The following is a 22200-nucleotide window of genomic DNA, read 5'->3' on the forward strand; positions in this document are numbered from 1 at the left end:
CCAACATTCGGGCCATTCCCAGTGCACAGCAAGTTTGCATGCCACCACTTGACCCCTCCTGCAATACTTTAGCCACATCGTTGACAGATGTCAGATCAATTGCTTTCCTTCCTCTGCCACTCTGCACTTCAAAAGAATCTGTCTTTTTTAATTTTGTAATCATGGTCATGAAACTCTTAGACATTGGAAGAATGCTTTTTTCATACCCTTGAGTGTCTGAAACTACTGCAGAGCTACTGGTGCATAATAACCGTTCTTGTAAAAGAGCTTTGCTAGCATTCCATGACCCTTCATGTAGACAGTCATGTTGGGCATCTTGGATACAAACTGAGAAACTTCCCCCCCCCCCCCCCCCCCATGACATTTCCCGCTGCATAAATAATAAGCTGCTCAAGTTTGAAATCACTCTGAACAGTTGTTCTCTCTCTACTGGAATTTTAATTATGGGCACCCTATGTTTTGGTAGATCTCCTCATTACTTCTCAGTTTCCAACCCTGTGTTGTCTAATGGTGGGCTTCTGGATGTCCTGCTAAGTTGTTGTTCGTGTTTTATGCATAAAGTGGAAACAACAGCTTGGTAGAACACCCAACAGTACTCCATTAATCAATCACACCAAGAATTCAAGCAGTTCTATTTTTTCCAGCTTAAAATTATTTGTCAAGATTCACACTTATACATTGTGGCAGTGTGACTGAGGCACAGTTTTTCAGTTTTGTATATACAGAGATGCACTGCTTGATGTAAATATTTTTAGCTGATCCACATGCTGTTTCTGTTTCATTCATTATTACACCTATTGTATATACCGTATTTACTTGAATCTAAGCCGCACTTTTTTTCCGGTTTTTGTAATCCAAAAAACCGCCTGCGGCTTAGAATCGAGTGCAAAGCAAGCGGAAGTTCTGAAAAATGTTGATAGGTGCCGCCACAACTAACTTCTGCCGTCGAATATATGTAGCACTCACTACACAGGCATCCTTTGTACGCACAAAGATAAATACTGGCGCCAAAACCTCTGCGTCAGTAAATAAAATAAAATAAAAATTGGAAGACGAGTTTTTTTTCTCCGCCCGAGTTTCGACCACTGCTTTTTCATACATTATCCAACGAAGTAAATACAAATTCTGTATTGTTCATCTTCGAATTTCAATGTACTACGAAAATCCGACTGGTAATACTGGGATTTTTGTCAATATGGCCAACTCTACGTTCTGAATTTTTTCCCACCTGTGAGAATAGATGGTTGCTAATAGGAACTTGATGAAATGTGAATCACATGCAGTATTCTCTTCACCATAAGAATAATACGAATATAAACATTTTGCCATGTATTCTTTCGTGTTTGCTTCTATCTCATTTAAATCCTGTCTGCCAAATAAACTACGAAACTAGAGTGAGACAACAGCAAACGCGGAAGAATATACGTATCGTGTCATGTTTATATTCGTATTACTCTTATGCCTAATAGTGATACAGTCAGAAATGAAGCACGGCAACTGACTAGACTTTTAAATCTAAGATGACTAATTTCTGTGCAGAATTTGATGTACTAAAGAAGCGGCCGCAAAGAGTTTCAAACGGAGAAAAATTTTCGCCAAACTCTCGTTCAGAACATGTTCTATCATACGCAGTCTATTATTTGGTTCTTGTTGATCATTATCAAAGAAAGCAGCAGTGTAAGTAACAACAAATAGCAGTCTCTTGCCATTGTTTCGCTAATGAGACGATTCCTCTCTTTTTTTAATTGCAGGCGGCGGTAGCGCGCACAAAAGCAAGCCATGCCGCGAGCAGCGACAGGCTGTAAACACGCACTATCGAATGCGTCAAACAATGCATGACACAGTATAGTAACGCATTTTCAGCTTAGAGTGACTGACGTAAACACCTATAACATAGAAAACGGCACTTATCAGATTAAAGCAAAATAATCAATCGATTCAAACCAGACGAAGCACGTGAAAAAGGAAGGGTATCCTTATAAATACGGACGGAGCGCCTGACGCATAGCAATGGCTACCTGGTAAAGCTTAACTGCTAAGCTTTCGACTCGAACCAAACTACTGTAGCTGTATCGTCATTCATTCGACCTAAATTGTGTCTCATATTACAATGGACCAACTTTGTTTCGATTTGGAGGTGCGGCCTAAAACTTTTCTCTCCCCTTGAATTTCGAGTCTCAAATTTCAGGTGCGGCTTAGATTTGGGAATTTTTTTTTCCTTTATTTCGAGTCTCATTTTTCAGGTGCGGCTTAGATTCGAGTGCAGCTTAGATTCGAGTAAATACGGTATTTCTATTCCATTTTGCTGTACATTTTCTCAAAGATATTTAAATTCACTACATCATCCTATTTTACCTATCTGAATACCTGTCACGTACATCTGTAGAAACTTTGCCAAGAGAGGGCAAGATTCTAAAAGTGTATCTTATAGAATTGATATTTTTGCACTTAGTATTTTTAAGGTAGATTGCTTTCATAACTAAACAGACAGCATATTTTGATACTTCATGAAAAGTACTTAATTCTCTTTATGTTATTTACATGAACATGGATGTAAAATGATTCATCATCATTATCTTCTTCTTCTTGTTCTCCTCCTCCTCCTCCTCCTCCCACAGTTTCCTGCCCATAGTTGGGTCTGTGTAGAACATCAACCTCTCATCTTTCCCTATCATCCCACCATGATTCTCTCTCCACTCTGTTCCAGTCTTCTCCTCTCTTCTTTACACATTCCTTCACTCCAACAATCCATCTGTCTCTCTGTCTTCTTCTGAACCTCTTACCTCCTGCTGTCACTTCATGGGCCTGCCTCAGTTTCCTGCCAACTCTCATTCATGTAACATGCCCATACCATTCTAATTTTGTCTTCTCTGTAGTCTCTTGCATGGACCTCTCATCCATTGTTTTTTACTCCATCTTATTCCTTACTTTACCCACTCTAGTTAGCCCCATTCTGCTTCTTTAAAATTTCATTTCACAAGCCTGTATCCTGCTCATCTGCCTTTTGTTCATTATCCATATTTCTGGTGAATACATGAGTACTGGAGCATAATATGCTTGCTGTAACATTTGCTTGATTTTGGCACTACTTCCTTGCTCCAAACCAGTCTTCTTACACTCTGCAGGAAACCATGGGCTTACATACCCCTTCTCATTCTTCCATCTGTCTTCTATTATACTCCTCAAGTACTTGAAACTTTCCACCTTCTTTAGCACCTGCCCTCTGATACTTGCTTCCATTTCTACTCCTCTCTTATTCCTCACTTACACAATCATTTCAGATTTCACATTTCTTTGCATTAAATTTCACGTCATACCATCCCACTACTTCGTCCCATACATTTAGCCTCTCTTGCATTTCTCAGTTTCCCCATACCAATAAATCTCTGGAACACCTCTACTTTTATATTTTCACCTCCTATTCATGCTACACCCCTGTCATCATCTCTTCCATAAGAGTGATGAAATGTAGAGGGAATAGTGCACTCTCTTGTTTCAGTTTATTTTTCTATTCAAACCTCTATGTCTTCTGACCTCCTGTTTTTAAACAACTCACATTTTCTTGATACATTTTCTTTATTCTTCTCATAGTCAGCCTTCCAATTCCCCTTTTCTGAAGGATTTCCCATATCTTGCAGACTGAGTCAATGATCTAAAATTACATCCTCATGTGATTAAATCCAGAGTATCTAATGAGTTATGAAACAAAGTTAGAACTATTCACAAAAGTGTTCATATTCCAATAATGCTAGGTTGAAGCTGAAAACTCACAAACCTTAAATAGAAAAAAATCAGAACAGTTCAGAAAACCGTATTGGATATCAACAAAAATAACCAAACAAAAATGCTACTGTACATTAATACACCTCAAAGAGGAGAAATAGAGAATAAACTTTAAACAAGAGTTATTCAACTTTGGTGCTGAATTGTGAATTGTGGTTTAGTTGCCTCATAACATACATAATCTAAAGTTCATTTATAAAAATTTATGCCTGATAACTAATGGTCTTACTGAACTGCTTTCACATTTTCTACTTTTCTTGATGTTGAGTGGCATGAAGAAAAGTGAAACAAATGAGCTCTGAAAATTATTTTTTTGGGCTGGTTAAAATGTAACCCAGGGGCACTATATGACTAGCTGAGCTTGGGAAATCTCCCAAAACTACCCTTAAATTGGCTCATAGAATCGATTTTAACAGCTTAAAATAGAAACAAGGAAGTCCTTGTGTCTCCATTTTGTGACATTACTGTGCTGCCATGCCAACTCGAATGTGAAATTTGTAGCTCGTGACTAAATGTAATGTTGGGTACCATCCCATAGGGTTGAGGAGATCACAATGCTTGGACAGGACATCTTTCCTACCTGGAAGTTTCACGCTGTTTTCCCCCTCTTCTAATGCAGAAAATAGTTTTTTGATGCATGAATTGGTCCCATATATTAAGTGTAGATGTACATACCTATATGACTATGTTCTTCAGAATCTTCCACATATAAAACTGAATGTAGAATTAGCAACCATCAAGGGTCTTATTTGTGTAAAAACAAATGGTTAAATACTGTCATGATCCTGTTATGCAGCATGAGTAAGAGCATACTTGAAGGAATCAGGGATGAATGACAGGCCTAGGCCATGTTCATGTTGTTCTGGGAATCCACACATCAGTGTGTTTGATCAATCCTTTATTACTTCAATAAGGGCTCTATGAAAAAACAACAGAAAAAATATTGTGGACACTGTATTGGTGCTGTTCTGCAAGGTTTTGTGTACATCTTGACTATAGAACAGTGCCGAAACTGGTGCCACACTAAGGAATCATCATAATTTCCAAAGAAAAATGTGACAAGCAAACAAATCCAACATAAAAGGTGATTGTCACTATATTTCCCACTGAACTCAGAAAAGTTAAATGTGCAGGTTAGATAAGTCACAGAGAATCATTGCTAGGAATTTATGAGCATTCTGTTATGTATAAAACTCCTGCACCTAGATTCCAGAAGGGGGCAAGTATCCCCTCTTGCCTCCTATGGAGAAACTAATCCTGACTTTTGTTTTTCACCTGAAATTGTAGGATCAGTTCTATTGCATATTCTTACAAGAAAATTTATTTGAGTAACTGCTTCTGTCAGATTTTCTGGCAGTATTTCAAATTTGTATGGTAAAGATGGTTGTAGTTGGCAAGCTTTTGGAGCCAGTGGCCCCTTCTTCAGGCAGAAGGGTTGAGGGGGTAGGAAGAAGGCGAAGGAAAAGGGACTGGAGAGGTCTAGGAAAATGGGTAAATTTCAGGAAATTGACCCAGAACTGCGGGTCAGGGGGACTTACCGTACAGGATGAGAAGAAAAGACTGATTGTTGGGGACGGCATCCGACAAGTCCCCAACAATCCATCTTTCCTTTTCATCCTGTATGGTAAGTCTCTGCCTGCTTTCAGTAACCAAGTATTAATAATAAGATCTGCTGTGGCCATGGGAGTGCCTGTTTTGATGTCTGTGTGTGTGTGTACTTTTGTTAGAAAAAGAGCAAGAACTTAAAAGCTAATGTGAATGCTGCTTCCTCTTAAATGTCTCTGTGTTCCATGCATCAGCCTTGGTATTGGTGATTGGCCATTCCCATAATTTTATTTAAGGCAGCACATTGTTATCCAATAAATCTTTGTTTAAAATTAGATATTTGGAGAAACAATAAGCTGATGATACAACACATTACGCCCTCCTACTTAAAAGCATGCTGGTCCACCTTTGTAATGCAATTCAGCAGTCATTCTGTATGCCATGGATTCAATAAGTACTTGATAAGTTTCCAGAGGTTTGTGGCACCAGATGCCTATGCACAGGTCACACAATTCCCACAATTTACAGGCGGATGGTTTATGGGCATGGAGCTGGTGCCCAATAGCCTCCCATTTGGGTCTCATTGGATTCAGATAAGCCCAATTTGATGGCCAAGACATCAATGTGTGTTCACTGTCATGCTCCTCAACCAATGCTGCATGATTCTAGCCTTGTGACAGGGACAGTTATCCTGTGAGAAGATGTCACCACTGTTGGGGAGGACATCAAGCTTAAAGGGTTACAGGTGGTCTCTAATAATGTGCACATAGTCCACAGATGTCATGGTGCCTTCAATTACTTCCACAGTCCCCATGGAAGCCCAGGTGAATGTCCCTCATAACATAATACTACTCCCACAGGCCTCCCCCACTGGCACAGCATGTTTCGAGTAGTCATTTGCATGGATGACAGCATATCTGTATATGACCATCGACATGGTTTAACAATATAACAGGATTCATCTGACCAGGTTATGATTCCATTGATCTGTAGTCCAATCTCGATGATCCTGTGCCCACTCTAATTATAATTGATGATGTTGTTGGGTCAACATGAGAACCTGTAGGGGTCCTGTGCTGCAGAACACCACATTCACACTGTCCACTGAAAAGTCTCTAAAACACTTGTCCCTGCACCAGCTCTGTACTCTGTCATCAGATCTGTCTCATATTGCTGTCTATCCTGCTTTAGAGAGTTACAAGGCCTCTGATCACTATGTTCTGTGATGAGGTATGGATGTGCAGCTTCTTGTTGCCTACTCATGGTTTCAGCATTCTACAACCACTTTCCATAGATGCCCATGACAGTAGCATGCAAACAGCCAACCAGCTTTGACATTTCCAAGATTCTCACTCCCAGGTAGTGGGTCACAACAATCTGGCTTCTATCAAATTCACTTAAGTCAGGAGATTTCTGCATTTGCGCCACTTATCATCACTAGAATGATCCCCCATTCATCTCTGCTCTGCTCATATACTTCTCTTACCATGTTCTGTGCCGTCAGTGCCACGAAGCAGAATACAACCTTACAGTGGGCAGTGGTCCTAATGGATCAGTTTATATGTGGGAGATATTATCTAATGGTTTAAATACCCTGCTGTCACAGTTACAACTGGCTCCAAGAAAGAAAATGAAGCACACATTTTCACAGCACAGTACAGCATCTTCTTTTTCATAGTCTGTTTTAACAGAAAACCTGAACTTTTTTTATTAGAAAAAAATTTACAGCTTATAGAATGAGATTTTCACTCTGCAGCAGAGTGTGCACTGATATGAAACTTCCTGGCAGATTAAAACTGTGTGCCGGACCGAGACTCGAACTCGGAACCTTTGCCTTTCGCGGGCAAGTGCTCTACCAACTGAGCTACCCAAGCACGACTCACGCCCCATCCTCACAGCTTTACTTCTGCCACTACCTCATCTCATCTCCCTCCTTCCAAACTTTACAGAAACTCTCCTGCAGACCTTGCAGAACTAACACTCCTGAAAGAAAGGTAGAGCACTTGCCCGCGAAAGGCAAAGGTCCCGAGTTCGAGTCTCGGTCCGGCACACAGTTTTAATCTATACAGCTTATGTCTGTTTGAATATTCATTAGAGTATCATATAAAAATGTGAAGTAAACCAATCAATGACTTCTTCAGATTTTTGCTAAAAATGTTTACCCTTTGCATGAGTATACCATCAGCATAAATGTGAACAAATTCCTGGTTTTCAAAAATGTTTTTGTGCTATAGCCAGTTGGCACTTTATATTTTCTCTACTTTGCCCATTGTGAGTTTTTTTGCTGCCCAAACAGAGAACTCATCTACTACTTTAATGTCTCTGTTTCTAATCTAATTTCTTCACCATCATTTGGAATAATTTTGTGACATCACATTAGCCTTGTATTACGTTAGTTGAAGTTCATCTTATAATCTCTTTTCAAGACAATGTCCATTCTGTTCTACTGCTCTTTCAAGTCCTTTGCCTCCTCTGTCATCAACAAACTTCAAAAAGTTTTTATTTCTTCTCCCTGAACTTTAATTTCCTTTCCAAATTATTCCTTGGTTTCATTTATTGCTTACTCTGTGTACAAATTGAATAACATTGGGGGTGGGCTACAACCTTGTCTCACTCCCCTCTCAACTAAACCTTCCCTTTCATGCCCTTTGATTCTTGTAAACGCAGTTTGGTTTCTGTATGAATTGTAGGTAACCTTTCACTCCTTGCATTTTATCAATTCTAACTCCAAATTTTCAAAGTTTCTGTTCCAGTCAGTATTATCAAAAGCTTTCTTTAAATTTATACCCAAAATTGCTATAAACATGCATCTGCCTTTCATCATCCAAATTTCTCAGATAATTCATAGGTTCAGTATTGTATCTCGCATTCCTACGTTTCTACAGAAGCCAAATTTATCATCCCCAGGGGTGCTATTTTGCAACCATGAGTCATTACACTGAAAATATGGTAGTATTCACAACTGTCAGCTACTGTGTTCTTTGTAAATGGAATTATTATGTTCTTTCTTGAGTTTGAGTCTGTTTTGTCTGTCTCGTATATCCTACACACTAGATGGGCTAGTTTCTTCATGGCTTTCTCTACCACAGAACTGAATAATTCTGAGTAAATATCGACTCCAAAGGCCTTTTGTAACTTAGGTGTTTTGATGCTGTGTGAAATTCTTCTTACAGTATCATTTTTCCCAAATCACCATCACCATCACCCAGTCACCCATCACCATCACTTTCTTCTTCTCTCCTCCTCCTCCTCCTCCTCTTCAAGTTCATCTCCCTTCACAGGGCTTCTGCACCGCTCATTCTTTGCCTATTACTGGTTTCCCATCAATGCTTCCAATTTCCAAAAAGCTGCTTCTCTTTTCTCCAAAGTTTTCTTTGATTTTCCTACACACAGCATCTATCTTTCTCCTAGCTGTACATCTACTACATCCTTGCATTTTTTGTCCAGCCATTTGTGCTTTGCCATTTTGCACTTGCTGTCACTCTCATTTATTAGACATGAATATAATAGAGGGAAACATTCCACGTGGGAAAAATACATCTAAAAACAAAGATGATGAGACTTACCAAACAAAAGCGCTGGCAGGTCGATAGACACACAAACAAACACAAACATACACACAAAATTCAAGCTTTCGCAACAAACGGTTGCTTCATCAGGAAAGAGGGAAGGAGAGGGAAAGACGAAAGGATGTGGGTTTTAAGGGAGAGGGTAAGGAGTCATTCCAATCCCAGGAGCGGAAAGACTTACCTTAGGGGGAAAAAAGGACAGGTATACACTCACACACACACACACACATATCCATCCGCACATACACAGACACAAGCAGACATTTGTAAAGGCCTTTAGTGTGTATACCTGTCCTTTTTTCCCCCTAAGGTAAGTCTTTCCGCTCCCGGGATTGGAATGGCTCCTTACCCTCTCCCTTAAAACCCACATCCTTTCGTCTTTCCCTCTCCTTCCCTCTTTCCTGTTGAAGCAACCGTTTGTTGCGAAAGCTTGAATTTTGTGTGTATGTTTGTGTTTGTTTGTGTGTCTATCGACCTGCTAGCATTTTTGTTTTTAGATATCATTTATTAGTCATACATATTTATTAGACATATATAATTTCTACCTCTTTGCTGCATTTTTATATTTCCTCCTTTCATCTATTACACTGATGTGACAAAAATCATGTGGTAGTGATATGCACATATAAAAATGGTGGTAATTCAGGTTTTTGATGTGATTATGGCCATACAATGAGATTTAATGAACTTTGACTGCAGAATGGCAGTTGGAGCTAGACACATGGGACATTCAGTTTCAGAAAGCATTAAGGAATTCAATATTCTGAGATCCACAGTGCGAAGAGTGCGCCAAGAATACCACATTCCTGGCATTACCTCTCACCATGGACAATACAGTGCAAAATGGCCTTCACTTAATAGCCAAAAGCCAAAAGCAGGGAATTTGTGTGGCACTGTGAGTGCTAAAAGTCAAGAAAAACTGCATGTAATAACTACAGAAATCAATATGAGATGTATAATGAATGTATCTGTTAGGACAGTGTGGCAAAATTTGGCTTTGATGGGCCATGGCAGCAGACGACCAACGTGAGTGCCTTTGCTAGCAGCACAACATTGCCTGCAGCACCTCTCCTGGACTCATGACCATATTGGTTGGACCCTAGATGACTGGAAAACCTTGGCCAGGTCAAATAAGTCCTGATTACAGCTGGTAAGAGGTGATGGTATGGTTTGAGAGTGGTGCAGACTACATGGACCCAAGTTGTCAAAAAGGCACTGTGCAAACTAGTGATGGTACCATAATGGCGTGGGCTGTGGTTACATGGAATAGACTGGGTCCTCTGGCCCAGCTGTACCAATCATTGGCTGTAAACAGTTTTTTTGGCTACATGGAAACCATTTGCAGCCATTCATATACTTCATGTTCCCAAATGTATCACCAAGCCACAATTCTTCACAGTTGGTTTACAGAACATTCTGGATAATTAAAGTGAATGATTTGTCCATCTGGATCACCTAAGATGAATCCCTTAGAATATTTATGGCACATGCGCAAGAGGTCAGTTTGTGCACAAAAAAGCTGCACTGGCAACACAATTATAGGTGGCTATAGAGGCAGCATGGCTCAATATATCTGTAGGGGACTTCCAACAAATTGTTGAGTCCATGCCATGTCGAATTGCTACATTAGCCAGGTAAAAGGAGGTCAGACTTGATATTACAAGGTATCCCATGACTTTTGTCACTTCAGTGTGAATTCAGTATCTTATAAATTATTCAGTAATTTTTACTGGGCTTCTTAGTTTTGCCTATTCAATCCTCTTTTGTCTTCACTACTTCATGTTTCAATGCTCCCAATCATCTTCTGTTGTATTCCTTGCCCCTGATCCAGTCAAGCATTGCCTACTGCTATTTCTGAAACTTTCAACTATGCCTGGTTATTTCAATTTGTCTGAGTCCCATCTCTTCAATTTCCTACCTTGTTGCAAACTATCCAGTTTTTGATCTGCAGTTCATAACCAATAATTTAGGATCAGAGCTTACCTTTGCCCCTGGAAATATTTTGCAGACTAAATCTGGTTCAAATTCTCTGTCTCATCATAATGTAATCAGTCTGACATCCTCCCAAGTCCCCTGGTCTCTTCCACATATATAATCTTTCATGCTTTTTGAACCATGTGTTAGCAATGATTATATTATGCTCTGTGCAAAATTCAAACAGGTGGCTTCTTCTTTCATTCCTTTCCCCTGATCTGTGTTCTCTCACTGTCTATTCCTTCTCTTCCTTTTTCTACTATCAAATTGCAGTCCCCATCACAGTTAAATTTTCATCTCCCTTAACTATCTGAATAATTTCTTTTACTTCATCATACATTATTGAACTTCTTGACAGGCTGCACTGCTAGTTGCCATCTGTTGTGGTGAGAGTTGGCTTCACATTTATTTGGCTTTTTTGTACTCACTTTCTTAGACCTGTTCCAGCATTACCCGTATTTTCTTTTTGTATTTATACCTCTGTATTCGTCTGACCAAAAGTCCTGTTCCTCCTGCCACCACACTTCATTATTTTCCACAATATCTCACTTCAGCCTGTACAGTTCCCTCTTTAAATTCTCTAGCCTTCTTCTTTAGTACATCTGTTTACGACAGGTTTCAACTGAAGGTTTTCCACTGTGTTATGTCCTGAGTATCCTCCTTCATCTATTTGTATGTCCCCCTTCCATAGTCATCCATCGTTCCAATTATCTTTCTAAGTCTTCCTTTTATCCCTACACTTTTCCCTCTATAATTCTTAGTTGCAGATAATTCTTATGCAGTACATGTCCAAGCCAAGATCTTTTTCTTTTTCTGATCACACTCAGTAATCTGCTTTCTACCCCTATTTTCTTCATTACTTTTTCATTCTACATCTGTCTGTCCATTTCACCTTAAGCATTCATCTCCACAGCAACATTTCAAAACTTTGTAGAACCTTTTTTCCTCAGTGCCATTGGAATTATTCCAGATGTTAGTAACTGCTTCATCTTTGTAAATTTTCTCTTTCTTATAGATATCCTCCTCCTCATTTTGTCTGTTCATCTTCCATTCCATATCATATACTTACCACATAGAGAAAAGTTTTTACTTGTTCTACATATTTTTTGTCTAAGAATATGTTAAATGGAGCTTCTTCTTGCTTATTCCCATCGCTTTTGTCTTCTCTATATTTATTTTCATTCCATACTCCTTGCCTTTTCTTGCAGTTCTTTTCAGAATCCGCTGCAGCTCCTCTTCTGATTCTGCCAGATCTGCTTCACCATCAACATATTTTATAGTTTTATTATTTCTCCTCCAATTACAATCTCTCTTGTATCCTCTATGGCCTTATGTAGCAGTTGTTCTCCATATACGTTGAACGGATTTACTGACAGTGAACATCCTTGTCTTACACTTCTTCCAGTGCTCATGTATTCCATCTTCTTCTTCCCTACTCTGTCATATTTTGCTTTGTGTATATTTCATTTATTGACCTTTTATCTTTCTAGTCTATACCAACGTCTTTTAAAATTACCAGCAGTACACTCTGGTTGATTCTATCGAAAGTCTTCTCCCAACTGATAAAATAAATATATAGCTTCTTGGCAATTTTTACTGTTCTTTCTCCAGTCATCCTCAGACAACCTGTTGCATGTCTTTTTCCTTTACCTTTTGTGAACCTGAACTGGTCTTCCCCTGTATTTTCCTCAGACAACCTGTTGCATGTCTTTTTCAAAAAAATGGTTCAAATGGCTCTGAGCACTATGGGACTCAACTGCTGAGGTCATTAGTCCCCTAGAACTTAGAACTAGTTAAACCTAACTAACCTAAGGACATCACAAACATCCATGCCCAAGGCAGGATTCGAACCTGCGACCGTAGCGGTCTTGCGGTTCCAGACTGCAGCGCCTTTAACCGCACGGCCACTTCGGCCGGCGCATGTCTTTTTCCTTTACCCTTTGTGAACCTGAACTGGTCTTCTTCCACTATATGTTCCTCAATTTTCTTTCAATCTCCTTAATATAATTCTCATTACAGTCTTCATAACATAACATGACTAATAAAACTAGCTGTCCTGTGGACTTTGCATTTTTTTGCAGTGCAGTTGTTAGGCAAAGGTACTAGAATAGTCTTATGAAGGTCTTGAGACAAAATTCCTGTGTCATAATTTCCTTGTGTGATCAATGCATGTAGCATACAAACACATAACAGAAAACAGTATTCACACTAGCTTTCAAGTACTATTTCTTTTTCTTGTAGTAGTACACACATTCATACACACACAACCACACAGATACCCAAATGCATAATCTCCTGATTATTGGTACTCAGTTACTGAAAGCAGTTGCCTGAGCTGATGGAGGTGGGGAGGGGGTACAGGAGGAAATTCCTATCTGAACTATGCAGATGGGAATTGTTTCTTCAACTCAGTCTGCATTCTTGCAATCCCCATGGCCTAAGCCTCTGCCAACTTGTTTCCACTGCCTCACCTTGTCTTTTCCCTATTCTCTTCTGCCAATGCCACTCCTTCTCCATCCGGATCATGCACTGTCTTCTTTCTCCCATCGCTTTTCCTCTTGACTTCCCCCTCCCCCATATGGGCATTCAACATCCCCCTCCCCCCTCTCTCTCTCTTCCCCCCACCCCTTTCTTCCCTTTCAGTTCCCCCCCTCTCCCTCTTCCTACATCTCATTTGTTGTTCCGTCTGGTCTATATTCTTTTTGCATTGTTGTGTGGCTCTGAAGTCATCTGTCCAAAGACCTGACTCTTTCCCTCCTTGCATCCTTCTGTAGCCCCTCCCCACCTCTATCTTCTCAGGCAACTGCTTTCAATAATCGAGTATAGGCAAGTAGTTGCCTTTCCCTTATTGTATGTATTGCTCCATCCATGAATTTGTCAGGTCTAAGACTTTCAGTGCCTCAGATGGTGCTCTATAGTAGCCCAATGCTTTCTTTTCCTGGAACCCCTGAATTGCTTTCTCTGATTCCCACTTCTCCATTTTAGGATTTCAGTCTTCTTCATTCTCTCTTCCTTTCCCTGTTCATCTTCGAAAACCAGTATGATGTTACCTGCATGTGCACTGTGCAAGTCTTCCACGTAATCCATTCAAACTTTCAACTTTTCATCTATACGTGATGTCTTCTTTCCATCTTAATTTAACACTACTTGTTTTCTTATTTTCATTACTTTTTTTCTTGTCAGGGATTACATTGTTCTGTATATTTCCAAGTTCCCTTTTTTTTATCTTTTCCAGTTATTCTATTTCTTCAAACTGTTTCCTCATCCAATCCTTTCCAGCTTGGTCAGTTAACTTTTCTTAGCACCTTGTTAAGTTTTATGTACTGTCTTCTGCCTTCTTCAGACTTTTATTTTTCCATTTCCTGCATTCATCCATTTTATCCAGCATGCTTCCTGTTATACAGTGTTTCTTATTTCATGCTCTCTCTAGCTTATCTACATGGTAAAAGAACTAACATTTCACACTCCAATCCATAGAATACCAGTTTTGTTTCTCCAGATGGAGGTGGGGAGGGGTAGTAGTCCCTGGCCAGAATGCTGAATGAGGAACAATTTTACCTCCACAACATTTTACCCAAGAGGATACAGTCATCATTCAACCATACAATAGAGGTGCATGGCCTCAGGAAATATGACAGCTGTGGTTTCCCCTTGCTTTCAGCCAATCACAGTACCAGCCTTGTGAAGCCATTGAGTAATGTCATAAGGTCATGTCACTCAATCACCCAGACTGTTGCCCCTGCAACAAGTAAAAAGACTGCTGTCCCTCTTCAGGAACCACATATTACTTGATGGCCAATTACATTTTCAAAACACATTTTTCACTCTGCAGTGGAATGTCCACTACCATTTATTACTACCATTTATTACCAGTCTTTGTCATTCACCAGCCATGGCTGGACAGACTGTGTCAAAGTTACAATCAAGTGATTTAAAAAATAATTAATTACAGAATAACATCTAAACTTAATACAGGTAATGTATATAGACAATGTCATGTTCACTCTGTCCATTCGCTTTCTTCACAGTCAAAGAATTCTTGGACTGAGTATAGTGGGCATTGTTTTAGGCCTTCAGCAATTTGTTTCTTGAAGTTGTCCAGTGGTAGGGTCTTCAATGCAATTCAACAGGTAGTTTGTTGAACATCCTCACAGCAATCACCAGAAAAGTCTCTCTTGTTTTATATCCTTGCAGCCTGCCAAATGACTCCATAGCTGTAATCCATACAAAATGTGGCTATGGAACAAAGCATATTAGACAGTTATCAGTGTTCATTTTGTTTTCTAGTACTGAGTGTTTGAAATTCCCTTTAGGACTTTTAGAGGGGAGTGAGTATATAATATTTTGAATAGGAAATTTCATCCAGTGATGCTACAGAGCATCAGTGTTATAGGTGCCAGTACCTGTAATGTATGTAGAAACAAGGTGATTCTGTGTTATAAACTTTCTAGGATAATGGAGAAGGATAAATGTATCAATCTGAGGTAATGGCCCCTGTACCAGAAACAAACACGTCAAAAAACTGTTCTGATACCTCTGATAGTGGAATACATGTATTGGTAATGTTGTTGCCAATACTGTAGGATAGGCAGCTTTCAAACATGGTAGTATGAACCAAAATAAGGAAAGAAATGTACAAAGAATGTGGGCTCTGAAATTCATACTGGGGGAGCTATGAGCACTTGTTAACCTTTGCTATTGTGAAACACATCTCCTCTATTGAACAAGTCCACATAGCTCTTAAGGTATGTATTTTAGAGCCCGTGTTTACTAGGTTTTTTTTTTTTTTCTTTTTTCCATCCATACTATCACCTCTGAAAGTTTCTACCTTATTCCACAATCTACATTACAGTGCATGTCAGAGGGTATCCCTTACCACTATTAGTCATTTCCTTTCCCATTCCACTTGTAATCTTGCCCTCCCACACATAACTATCAAAATTCTCTGTCTTTGCACAAATTTTGAAAGCTTCAAGAGGCATAAGATATACCAAAAAATAACTTTTTATTTCTCTTCATTATCTCGTTGTTGTTGATGTTGATGGCTCAAACACTTGCTGCAGAAATTTGGATTTTGTAGGTTCTTGATGACTAAATAACTGATGAAGATTTGCCTGTATTATTCTTGAATTTTATTCTTTGTCACATCTTTCAACATCACACCAACTTACATTTTCCACATTAAAAAAAAAATAAAAATAAAAAAATAAAAAAAAACAATAATTACAATGTCATGTTCACTCTGTCCATTCGCTTTCTTCACAGTCAAAGAATTCTTGGACCAAGTATCTACTTCCATCAGAGGCATGTCTACCACTACTTACATTCTGCAGTACTGACATTATTCCAAAGAGCTTACAAAGCAGAAGAGTTTACAAACTTTCTTTACCAAAGAAGAATCTTCATCAAATTATATCGTTATTTTATCAGTAAATCTAGAAATAAATTTAATGATTAGAGTTATATTGTACAATTAGTAATATAAATTTTAAGTATACCATAAATTTCATAATTTCAAATATTTTTAGAAGAAGAATAATTTTAACTGTTAGTACATATCAATTGTAACACATTAATTTCCTTTTTTATACATTTTAGCCTGAAATATAATACATTATATACAAAATCATATGAATTCTTTTAATGAAACAGCTGAGATAATTTTAACCTATGCAAGAACCGATGGTATACGTGGTATTGGTTATCTCTATTAAAAAAAAAAAGGTAATATTAGAGGAGTGTGATTGATCATACACTCACAAATAGAATGAGAGAGAAACAGCTGTCTATATGCATCTGCATAAACCCTGTTTCTTGTATCTTATCTTCATGGTCCTTACACACAACGTATGTTGGAGGAAACAGAATCATTCTGCAATCAGATGCAAATGCTGGTACTCTAAATTTTCTTAATAGTGTTCCTTGAAAAGAATGTTCGCCTTCCCTCCAGGGATTCCCATTTGAGTTCCTGAAGCATCCCTGTAATACTTGTGTGTTATTCGATCCTCCCAGTACCAAATCTAGCAGCTTGCCTCTGAATTGCTTCAATGTCTTGCTTTAATCCAACCTGGAATGGATGCAAAACACTCAAGCAGTACTCAGTAATGGGTCACACTAGCATATAGTATGCAGTCTCCTTTATAGATGAACCACACTTTCCTAGAATTCTCCCAATAAACCAAAGTTGACCATTTGCCTTCTGTGGGCATTGATGATGTACCTCTAACAGTATGAAAGAAGAGTGCAAAAAACCTAATTGAAATACTCACACACTTATGTGGCTGCTCACTTCAGGCAGACACTTTCCCTGATGTACTGAAAATGTCAAAAGTTTTTTCAGTATATAAAAAAAGGCGAGAAAGATAATGTAAATAACTACAGACTGATCACAGTTGCCTCCTGCATCTCAAAAGTATTAGAAAAAGTTATGTATGACAAACTTATAAAATTTATGAACTAAAAAAAACATCCTACATAATGAACAATATGGATACAGAAATAAGAGTTCAACGACAACTGCTGTTTGTGAGTGCATCAATTCCATCATAAACCTGATGGACAAAAAAACAAATCAATAGGAGTTTTTACTAACTTGTCAAAAGCTTTCAACATGGTGGATCATAAAATTCTGCTATCAAAGCTTGAAAGATATGGCTAATCGTAAGCAGAAAGTGTGCATCAAGCACACATATATCATACTAAAAACTGTATCTGAACAAACTGCCTGTTGGCTTCTGTCTTGGGTTCTTCAGCCAACGTTCATCTGATGATTTTTCTCACATTTTGCCAACACGAGAGGCCATCATTGTCAAAGTTTCACCCTCCATTACTGGTGGTGGATTGGAGCCAAGCCCATGGCTGCAGACTGTATGTATCTGGAGCACCAACGTCTGAGGGCTTCTCCGCGGTCATTTCCAATACGATTCTCTTGTTACCTGCAATGGTTGTTCGCTGCAGGACACAAAGCCAGAATCCATTTACCTTGGGGCTTTCCTCTTTCTTTTTGCAGTTGTTCTAATGGTTTTGTATTTCTACAGCTTCTCTGAACAAGCGGGTGTGATAGTTCTTCTCTACAACCAGAACTTCCAAGTCGGCAAATTTTACAATTTTACTATGTGGTCGGTCTCTCACAGTGAGTGCTCTGCCACAGCCGATTTCTCCATCTGACCCAACCTGGAATGTCATTTATGTTCTGTAATTCTGGTGTTGATTGATTGTACAGTCATTCCAACATAAACTTCTGTGCCTGAGCATGGTATGCGGTATATTCCTGCATTGCAAGTGGGTCCCTTTTCTCCTTTGCCAATCTGAGACACTCTTTGATTTTCTTTGTCAGCTTGTAAATAGTCTTTATGCGATGTCTGTGCAATATATGGCTAATTCTGCAATATACAGCCAATTCTGTCCATCACTTTGGGAATGTATGGCAGAAAGGTCATACCCAACATTTCTTTTTCTGATTTCTCACTTTGCCGAGTGTTTGGTTCTGTTATATTTCTAATAACACTTGTGGAGTACCTGTGATATTAGAAGTATAACAGAGCCAAACACTCAGGAAAGTGAGAAATCAGGAAAAGAAGTGTCGGATATGGCCTTCCTGCCATACATTCCCAGAGTGATGGACAGAATCGGCCGTAGATTGCACAAAAATGGTGTAAGGACTATTAACAAACCGACAAAGAAAATCAAAGAGGATCTCAGATTGGAAAAGGAGAAAAGGGACCCACTTGCAATGCCAGGAATATACTGCATACCATGCACATGTGGAAAAGTTTGTTGGAAACTGGACGATCGATGAACACCAGGATTACTGAACATAAATGACATTGCAGGTTGGGACAGCTGGAGAAATTGGCTGTGGCAGAGCACTCACTGTGTGAGACCGACCATGTAGTAAAATTCGGCGACATGGAAGTTCTGGCTGTAGAGAAGAACTATCACACCAACTTGTTCAGAGAAGCTGTAGAAATGAACAGTCGTGAGAATAGCTTCAACAAGAAAGAGGAAAACCTCAAGGCAAATGGAGCTTGGCTTCCTGTGCTGCAGTGAACGACCATCGCAAATAGCAAGAGAACCACACCGTAAATGTTTGTGGAGAAGCCCTCAGACGTTGGCATGCCAGATACATATAGTCTGCAGCCGCAAGCTCAGCTCTAGTCCACTACCAGAAATGGAGGGTGAAACTTTGGTAATGCCAGCCATTTGTGCTGGCAAAACGTCAGTAAAATCATCAGACCAATGTCAGCTGAAGAACCCGAGACAGAAACCAACAGGCAGTTTGTAAACAAGTGGCCATGAAAGCCTTAACAATTTTGTATCTGAACACTTATCTGACTATAAACAAATTAAATGTGGTGCACTCCAAGGATTAGTAATGGGACCCCTTCTGTTCCTTCTGTACATAAATGATCTAAACTTAAATGCTGATGCAATCATATTTGCAGATGACACCACAGTTCTACTAAAAGGAGACAGCAATGAACAGTTACAGCAGTGAGTTAACATGGTCACAAAACAACTTACCAGCTGGGCTCAGAATTATCAGCTTATAATAAACAGTAAAAAGCCATTGTACTAAAATTCCACAATGTTCCTAACAAGGACTTGTTTATCTCAAAGGTCTCTATCAATGACAAACTAATTGTTAACAGTATTGAAGCCAAATTCTTAGGGCTTTGGCTGCTAAGCAATGTAAAATGGAATGAGCAAATTGAATATCTCAATGCAGAACTGAGCAGAACATGTTACCTTTTTAGCTAACTAAAATCATTCTGTAGTAAGAAAACAATAATGAATGCATATCATGGCTACTTTCATTCTCGACTTAGATATGGAGTCACTTTCTGCGGAAACTCTAAAACAGCTGTAGCAATTTTAAACTAAAAAAAAGGGCCATTAGAATCTTTTCTGGGTGCAAGCCTAGTGACTCTTGGAAACCTCTGTTTAAGAAATCTGGTTAATCCTCCATTACCATGTGTATACATTATGGAAACCCTTTTATTCTTTGAAATAAATGTAATAGGTAAGGACTGAAAAAAAAACTTTTATATACATGATCACTTTACCATACAAATCAGAAATTCACATATAACCCAAATCAGCACAGCTCTGTGCCAGAAACGTACTTTCCAAATGGGAAATGCACCTTTGGAAAATCTCTAAATTCATATTTACAGAATCACTGCTTTTACTCCATTGAAAGTCATTTAAATTTATGAAACGTGTTATATAAATACTTATGTATAAAGTGTATTATTGTAACCTTCAATAAGAATGCCTAGAAATGACTTACAGCTGTATACTTATAACTTGACTTGTCCAATGTCTTATGCATAAGCTGCTTTGTAGACAACAGGACCAATAAATAAAATACAATACAGTACAATAAAATACACTGCCTTTTCCACCACAGTCCTCACATGCTCATTCCATTTCATATTGCTTTTCAGTGTTATGCCCAGATATTTAAATGATGTGACTGTGTCAAACTGGACACCACTAATGCTGTATCCGAACGTTACAGGTTTGTTTGCTATTCATCACACCAACTAGAAATGTTGTCCAGGTCGTCTTGTATCGACAGATTGCTGCCCAACATGTCCAACAAATCATGTATGTACGTAGAGAATATTAGCAGTTCTGTCACACTTCCCTGGGGCACTCCTGACAATACTCTTCCATCTGATGAACACTTGCCATTGAGAACAACATACCAGCTTCTATAACTTAAGAAGCCTTCAAGCCACTCACATATCTGTGAGCCTATTCCATAAACTTGTACTTTCTTTAATAGCCTGCAGTGGGGCACCATGTCAAACACTTTCCAAAATATGGAATCTGCCTGTTGACCATCATCCATAGTTCGCAGTATATAATATGAGAAAAAGGAAAGCTGAGCTTCACACGAGTGATGCATTCTCAAACTATGCTGATTCAAGGACATGAGCTTTTGGTCTCAAGAAAATTTATTATATTCAAAATGAGGATATATTCAAGGTTTCTGCAGCAAACCAATGTTAGGGATATTGGTTTGTAATTTTGCGGGTCTGTTCCATTGCCCTTCTTATGCATAGAAGTCACCTGCACTTCTTTCCAGTCACTTGGGACTTCGCACTGGACTAGAGATTCGTGATAAATGCAAGCTAAGTAATGGGCCAATGCCATAGAGTACATGTATTCCAATGTCACAGGTAACAGAACAGTTTTTGCTTATAACTTTTCGCTTTCTCGTGAGTAGATCTTCATTTCCCCTCACAGGGAAAACTAATTTTAGTCATAACTGTTAGAGACATAGCACAAGTAAAAGGAATACATTTTTATGAAAAGGATAGATTGCTACTCACCAGATGAGTAGAGTAGTGTAGAGTAGAGCAGAGTAGAGAAGTCATTGAGTCCTCTATATAGTGGGTAGTGATTTATCTTTTTCATAACAATGAATTTCTTTTACTTCCACTGCATGTCAAGCAGTTGTGAGTAAAACTTAATTTTCATGTGAAGAGAAATAAAGATCTACACAGGAGTTGAAATTCTGATCAAACGTTATGAGATTCCAATACTGCTACTAAAATTTTCAAGAATGTAAATAATCAGATATAATAGGAAAAAAAGCTATATTGTGTTGTATGTTTGTTATGTACACCTTCTACAACTACATAAACATCTACACTCTGCCAACCACTGCAAAGTGTATAACAGAAGGTACATCTCACTGTATCTGTTATTAAGTTTTTACCCCTGTTGCAGTCATGTATGGAGTTTCATAGTATTTGACAGAAGCATAATCAAGTCTAAAAACATGGTCAACATCTTTCTGAGAGCTATTAAAAACAGTTTTTATTGAAACTGCAACACATTTCACAGTGCCATGCAATGTGAATGATATTCTGGTATGATTATAGAGTTAAAATGTGAATGTACAAAATTGTCATGTTAAGTATAAACCAAACTCTAAAAAGGTTAGCCCAGCTACGAGTTATTCATGTTGAATATAATGTTTTAATAGTTCATGTCCTTAACGATTACTGATTAATGTTGCAAATTTTACATAATTTTACAAGTCACACTGGATTTTTCCTATTTTCTCAATGCATGTTTGAATCAATTCATGTATTTAACAATATACAGTAGTCAAAGTTCTTGTGTAAGTAGTCTTGTCACACTTACATTACATCATGACTTTATATGTAGCATCAAACCTGTTTGTTCCACATGAATTTCTTCACATAGTTTTCTTCTTTGGCATTTGTGGGACTTACTACAACATGAAAAAAAGTCCTTTGATCCATCACACTATTGGTACTCCAATTTGGCACCACAGTTATGAAAACAA

General features: G+C 38.6%; 1 protein-coding gene across 3 annotated transcripts in view; it reads left to right on the forward strand.

The window, feature by feature from the left end:
- LOC126175380 (gamma-aminobutyric acid receptor subunit beta-like) overlaps nt 1-22200 on the forward strand; it is a 324059-nt gene that overhangs the window by 300611 nt on the left and 1248 nt on the right. The gene's annotated exons all lie outside the window — the stretch shown is intronic.

This window comes from Schistocerca cancellata, chromosome 3 (genome assembly GCF_023864275.1).
Source record: "Schistocerca cancellata isolate TAMUIC-IGC-003103 chromosome 3, iqSchCanc2.1, whole genome shotgun sequence".
Taxonomy (NCBI): domain Eukaryota; kingdom Metazoa; phylum Arthropoda; class Insecta; order Orthoptera; family Acrididae; genus Schistocerca; species Schistocerca cancellata.